General features: G+C 37.8%; 1 pseudogene; it reads left to right on the top strand.

The window, feature by feature from the left end:
- Positions 1–382: 382 nt before the first annotated feature.
- Positions 383–2,597, top strand: LOC110322020 (annotated as a pseudogene).
- Positions 2,598–6,908: the final 4,311 nt, after the last annotated feature.

Here is a 6,908-nt window from a genome sequence, read left to right as displayed (position 1 = left end):
AAGTATTTGGAAAGCAAAACGTACTCTGGCAGCTGGTCATCAGCATATTTTTAAATAGTGAAGGAATCAGAGGAGAATTGTCAGAAGTAACTTTGAGGATTCCTGGCATGAATCCTCGGGTTCAGGGTGATCTCCAGAGACCCCCCACCAGCTACAGCAGCTACCACCACCCTTTTAGAGGTGCAGTTGCTTCCTGTCAGAGCGGCCCCATGAGCAGACTGGGTGTGTCTAGAGAATCCAGTCCCTGACCCAGCCCCAACCAGAGCCCTCTTGGGGTGACCTCCAAAACACAGCCTCCAGGATCCTCTTCCAGAGTTGTTTTTCTTTCTGGTGGGGATAGAACTCTGACCAGTGATCACCCTGATGATGAGCAAGTCGAAGAATGCGCTCAGTGGTCAGGACCATTGCAACTGAATTGGCAGAAAACAGGAGGTTGTCACTAGAACTGTGCAAGAGAGAGAAAGAGAAGCTGGAGAGGCTGGTTGCTGTTGGTGAGGAGGCCAGTGCCTGGTAAGACACTGCTAATGAGCTGTGCAGTGATGCTGGTATCCTAGTCCAGAGGCTTAGTGACAGCTTGAGAAGATGCTTCAGAGGTTGCTTTCAATTACTAAAAGCTAGGAACTGATTAAATGCACATGTTTCCCAAACTGGTACAACCCTGCCTTCTTTGCTATATCTTCAGGAGAAAAATAAATAGATGAACTGTTAATTTGCAGAAGAGTGGTGAGTTTCTTTCCCGAAGATTCTCCCTAATGGAAAAGCCTTTCAGGAATGGAATGGAGCCCTAGTAGAAACCAGAAGGAATCAATGCATGAGTTAGCTTGTCCTGGCTTCCTCACTAGTGTTCTTTTACAATTTTTTTTTTTTTTTTTACATCTACAGTACTCTCCTCATTTGTCAAAGGGAAATCAGTGGTCATTTCTAACCTTTCTACCTCACAGGGTTGTTTGAGGACCAAGTGGTTTATAGACATGACAGGGTTTCAAAGTGTGAAAGCACTATACACATGTAAGTTATGAATGCATTTGCCCTTGGCTGAGGTGAGCTGGGGTAAGCACATTCATGTAGAGGTGTCCCCTGACCTCATTGCTTGAATCTTTATCACTTTAATTTATTTGACTCTTAGATTGAGGTCTCAACTTCTCACATCTCTCCGTGGCTCACCAGTCTAGGCACGATTGCATTTGTCTTTGTCTCTTACATTTTCACTGCTATATCCCTTACTATATACTTATTAGCAAGCACTCCTCTTAGTCCAACCAGCTTTCCCTCTTTCATTTTACTAGTTCTTGGTCTTTATAGAGATGAAGATCTAATTGAGCACTGTGGTAGGTAAATGTTTCCAATTGGTAGACTTTGATATGGTCATATATCGCCTGTTTTATAAAGTAGAAAATGTCAGAAAGAAATCTTTGCCTTTAGTATTATTTGAGCCTCTTTAGACATACAAACTTTATTTACATTGTGCATGCCCTTTGAACCTGGAAATATCCTGAATTATATCCATTTCCAATCTGTGGCTAAGTGCATTTTTTCCATTGGCTGTTGTTTGGTTTGGGCCCTAACATGTTAGAGAGGGCAAGTCTAGATCCAGGGTAACCATTTTTTCAAGTGAGACAAACATTTTTTCAAGTGAGTTATTAGTGGTTAGTGGGTATGGTGGAAGAGAGCAGCTCCCATTGCCCTTCAGCTGGGAGGATGACTGAAGGCAATAAAGACCTCTACCTAGAGATAGCTCCTTTAAACACAAGCCCTGAATAAATACACACCCCTCAGCCAGGTCCATGTCCTTGAGGGGAAGTGATGAATCCCCTATACTTAGAGGTTATTGACCTTCACAGAACTGGTTCTGAGTGAGTCTTGTAGTATTCTAGAAAACACAGGTAAGAATACGGGATTTTAAATGCCCTCCTGTAGTTAGAATGCTGGGGAAAAAATGGACAGGTGTATTGGGACAGTTTTGGTTTTAGGGGAGGGAAGGAAGGAGAGGCTTGAACTGTAGTCAGATGTTTACATGGAAGCTGGCAATGTAAATTAGTAAATAAAAGGACAAAACAATCGTGGAACCTCTTGGAACCAGGAATAAGTGGCAAAGAGCAAGCTAGTGTAAGAATGAGCACCGGTGGCATCTATTACCATGAAAGGACGAGCTGTGCAGTTTCAGGAACATGGGCAGCTCTCCTCCAGGACCGAAGGGAAGGTTTTCCAGTTGCTTAATGCAAAATGTGAGTCTGCATTTGTTTCCAAAAGGAATCCTCAGCAGATAAACTGGACTGTCCTCTACAGAAGAAAACACAAGAAAGGACAGTCGGAAGAAATTCAAAAGAAAAGAACCTGTCGTGCAGTCAGTCAAATTCCAAGGAGCCATCACTGGTGCATCTCTTGCTGATGTAATGGTCAAGAGGAATCAGAAATCGGAAGTTAGGAAAGCCCAGAGAGAGCAGGCTACAAGGACTGCCACTGAAGCAAAAAAAGCTAAGCAGGCATCCAAGAAGACAGCAATGGCTGCTGCCGAGGCTCCCACAAAGGCAGCACCTAAACAAAAGATTGTGAAGCCTGTGAAGGTCTCTGCTCCCAGAGTTGGTGGTAAATGCTAATTTGGTAGATCAGAGTTTGAAATAAAGATTTGTCCTTAATTCAAAAAAAAAAAAAAAAAAAAAAAAAAAGAGCACTGGTTACATGAGCAGTGCCTGTTATGTAGCACACTGGAATCTTCTCAGACCCACCCTACTCCAGGCCAGTCATAGCTGTTTACACTGTGCAAACCACTTATTGTTTTTGTGCCTCGATTTCTTTTATACCTAAGTTGAGGAATTTTCTCCAGATAATTTTTATAGTACCTTTCAGTTCTAGAATTTTAAATAACATGGTAAAAGTAAAAATTGAGGTTAGCAACTTAGAATTTTCAGCTGTTAATGTATGTTTGAAATTCTGTTTATGGTTTTATTTATGGGTATCCAGTATAGTATTGGTATTTATCAATATACTGATGAAAGTTCTGAGCATCATTCTGGACATCCCAGAATGAATCCATTTCACTGTATTGGATATATAAATGTCTGTTACCTCTTGTTTTAGACCATGACATGGATAGACGAAAGATGAATATCTGTTGTAACCAAATAAAACTAATGTAGATAATTTTACTGGAAAAAAATTTAGACCTAGACCTATGCCATATTAATTTATTGGTTATAGAATATAGATGATAACCTAGTTGACATAGGAGATGTGTTAAGGAACTGAAGTGGAGTTAAAATTGAGGTATTTTGAAAACACTAATGGGCAGAGTAACCAAAATAAGGGAATAAATCTCAGGGTCCTGAAGAGTTAAACAGAAGACATGCAAAACAGGACAGAAGACCTTGCAAGGTGGAGGCCATGTGTAGGAATGCAGATTGGATGTCCTGCCTCAGTTTCAGGATACCAGCTATCTCCTCCAAAAGCCTTCACTATTCTGTAACTTAGATTCTTTATTGAAAGCAGGAACTAGCAATTGCCTGTCCTACCTATCCCATGAGGGTGTTGTAGGGACCAGTAGATTATAGAATGTAACAGGAGTGAGGAAGGAGGCCCCATTGGATGTGAGTGCTGGTGTTGCCAAACCCAGGAGTCCTGATTACTGTAAGATACTTGAGGAGAAGTTGGACATGACATTGCTGTCAATAGTTGTGATGTGACAATAGGATTAATGCCCCCGAGAGGCCGCAATATGAACAATGTTCTGTGCATACCAGTCTTTAACCTTTGTTTTTGTTAATCATGTTACATAATCCTGGTGTAGACAAATAAAGTTTTGACTTGTAAAAAAATTTAGAAAAATTTAAGATTTGTACTTCTCTAAGGAATGTACTGTTAAATAGTTTTATTGAAGTGCTTACTTGATAAAATACATTATATTAAAAAGGGTATCTTTAGGAATTCTACTATGATGTTGTAGAATATTTAACATCATGTTTTCTAAGCATATTTGCCAAATCCCTGTTAATTTAAAAGTTTAAATATGTAATATAATGTCTAATGATAGTCGCAGTTGAAAGGATATACAAATGGATTCACAAATAGACATAATTTCTGCACAATGTGCTGATAGTTGCTTCTTCAAAGTTATTTATTTTCATACATTAAGTTTTACAGATGCTGCATAATTTTACTAAAGAGCTTCTCAAAATATAAAAGGTAAAGAATATAAATCTCTGAGAAGAGCCCTATAATTATGGGATGATAATGAGCTCTAAGGAACATCAGCAGAAAGAAATGTGAGAGTCAGGATTTTTTTCTTTACATCTCCATATTTTCATTTTATATTTTCTTCCAAAAACAGAAAAGTGGACATAAAATTGCTGCCAGTAAGACAGAGTTTAATGATTAAAGGGTCACAGGTAAACACATCAAAATTTAATCAGATAATAAACACTGATTTTAATATTAACAAAGGAAATGATTGGTGTTGTGCATATCAATACTGCACTAATTACTGCTCCTACACTTCTGCTTTACACAGAAGAGATGCTCTTCAGAAGGTCAGTGAGATTGCTTAATAAGTAAAGACATTTGCTGTCAAGACCAAAGACCTGATTTTGTATACAAAAAACCTCAGGATGGAATGGGAGAATTGAATCAAAGAAGTTATCCTCTGGCCTTCAAGTACATAAAATGGTACATGCACACCTGCATATAACACACACACATACACACACACACACACACACACACACACACACAAAAACACACACACACACATACTCACATGCACACACACATGCACACACTAAACATATGCTTAAAACAAACAAAGAAAGGGGCTGGAGAGATTGTTCAATGGGTAAGAGCACTGGCTGTTCTTCCAGAATACCTGGGTTCATAAAATTAATAAAAAGTCTATTTAGGAAAGAAAACAATAATGACTCTTAGAAATATTGTTGTAATTCCTTGTATTTTCTTACCTGGCTCATTATATTTCATATAATTAATATCATTTATACTTCAGACATTCCCTTACATGTGTGTATAGATGTAATTAATGGTAGTTTATTTCCTTATGATTGTTTTTAAAGCAATCTCCCTTAAATCTTTATTTCTTTTATTATTATTTATTATTATTTCCTTTATTATTACTTATCTTCAGCTCCTCTCTGATCCCTGGGCTACCTAGTTTTAGACTGTAAGTTACCTAAGCATTTCTGAGGATGTGTTCTATCTCCTTGTTGAGTGGCTCTTAAGCCAAATCCGTTATTGGTTGGTGAGTCTCACAATCTTTGGTCCACCATTGGCCTAGCACATCATAAAGGCAATGCACTAGCTTGCTGTTTACATTCTTTTTCATAGTGTCCAGAGTACCTTCCTCCCACAATGATACTTGAAAATAGGGGTGAAGGATCTATGTAGTGATGAGCAAAACATCTCCATGTTCAATGGGTTATATAGGTGTTGTATTCAGGAATGAGGGTCTTGCTAACCAGTTTAAGGAAAGTAATAGCCAATAATTGTTAAAAATGAAAAGTCAATTAAACAAACATAAATAATTGTGGAATGCATGATTAATGGATAATATCAAGCATATATGATATAAGTAATGAACAGAACTGTTGATGAAATTCTACATTCAAATACATGTAATAAAAATAAGCATAACAAAAACCTCTTTATTTCAAGAGAAAGCAAATAAATACCTGCGGAGCTGAGATCAAAAGTAAAAGTATAGAAATTTCATCAAATGACAAAATGGTTCTCAAATCTAGATCTAGAAATATACACGCCAGTTCAAGGGGCACTAGAACTCAAAGGAGATCTTTCGTGTTACCTTAGACCCTTCCTCTCTATACTATCGTGTCTGTGGATTGTAGATTGGTTCTTTTATGTATTTTTCAGGCACTGGCAGAACCTCTCAGGAGACAGCTGTATCAGGCTCCTGTCAGAAAGCTCTTCTTGGCATCAACGATAGTGTATGGGTTTGGTGACTGTATATGGGATGGATTCCTCCCCCCTCGGGGGGGCAGTTTCTGGATGGCCTTACTTTCAGTCCCAGCTCCACACTTTGTCTCCATATTTCTTCTCTTGAGTATTTTGTTTCCACTTCAAAGAAGGACCTAAGTATCCACACTTTGGTTTTCCTTCTTCTTGAGCTTCATGTATTCTGTGAATTATATCTTGGTTATTCTGAGCTTTTGGGCTAATATCCACTTATCACTGAGGGCATACCACGTGTGTTCTTTTGTAACTGAGTTACCATATTCAGGATGATATTTTATAGATCCAACCATTTTCCTGTAAATTTCATGAAGTCATCGATTTTAATAGCTGATTAGTATTCCTTTGTGCATATGTACCACATTTTCTGTATCCATTCCTCTGTTGGAGGACATCTGGGTCTTTTCCTGCTTCTAACTGTTATAAATAAGACTACTATGAACATAGTGGAGCATGTGTCCTTGTTATATGTTGGAGCATTTTTTGAGTATATACACAAGTTATATATATATATATATATATATATATATATATATATATATATATATGAGCTGGGTCCTCAGGTAGTACTATGTTCAATTTTCTAAGGAATTATCAGACCGATTTCCAGAGTGGTTGGACCAGCTTGCAATCCCACCAACAATGCAGGATTGTCCCTCTTTCTCCACAAAAGAATAAAGTATTTTTTGGATTTAAATGCACTTTACTTGTAAGAAGAATTAACCACAAACATACGTTTTAGTTCTAAATATGAACAGTACATTAAACACTGTCTTCTTATGTAGACCTACTCAATGAAAGTCCATGTCTATAAGAAGTTATACGTCTAAAAAGAAGATAGGAACAAATTAATTTTTATTAACATATTTCTGTGAACTCTATATAAAAAAGAAATGATACTGAGAAGAGCACCATGAGGATTTCCTTTACATAAGATG

The sequence above is a fragment of the Mus pahari genome, chromosome 5 (assembly GCF_900095145.1).
Source record: "Mus pahari chromosome 5, PAHARI_EIJ_v1.1, whole genome shotgun sequence".
Lineage (NCBI taxonomy): Eukaryota > Metazoa > Chordata > Mammalia > Rodentia > Muridae > Mus > Mus pahari.
Note: the sequence above shows the minus strand (reverse complement) of the source record. Positions and strands in the feature narration are given on the sequence as shown.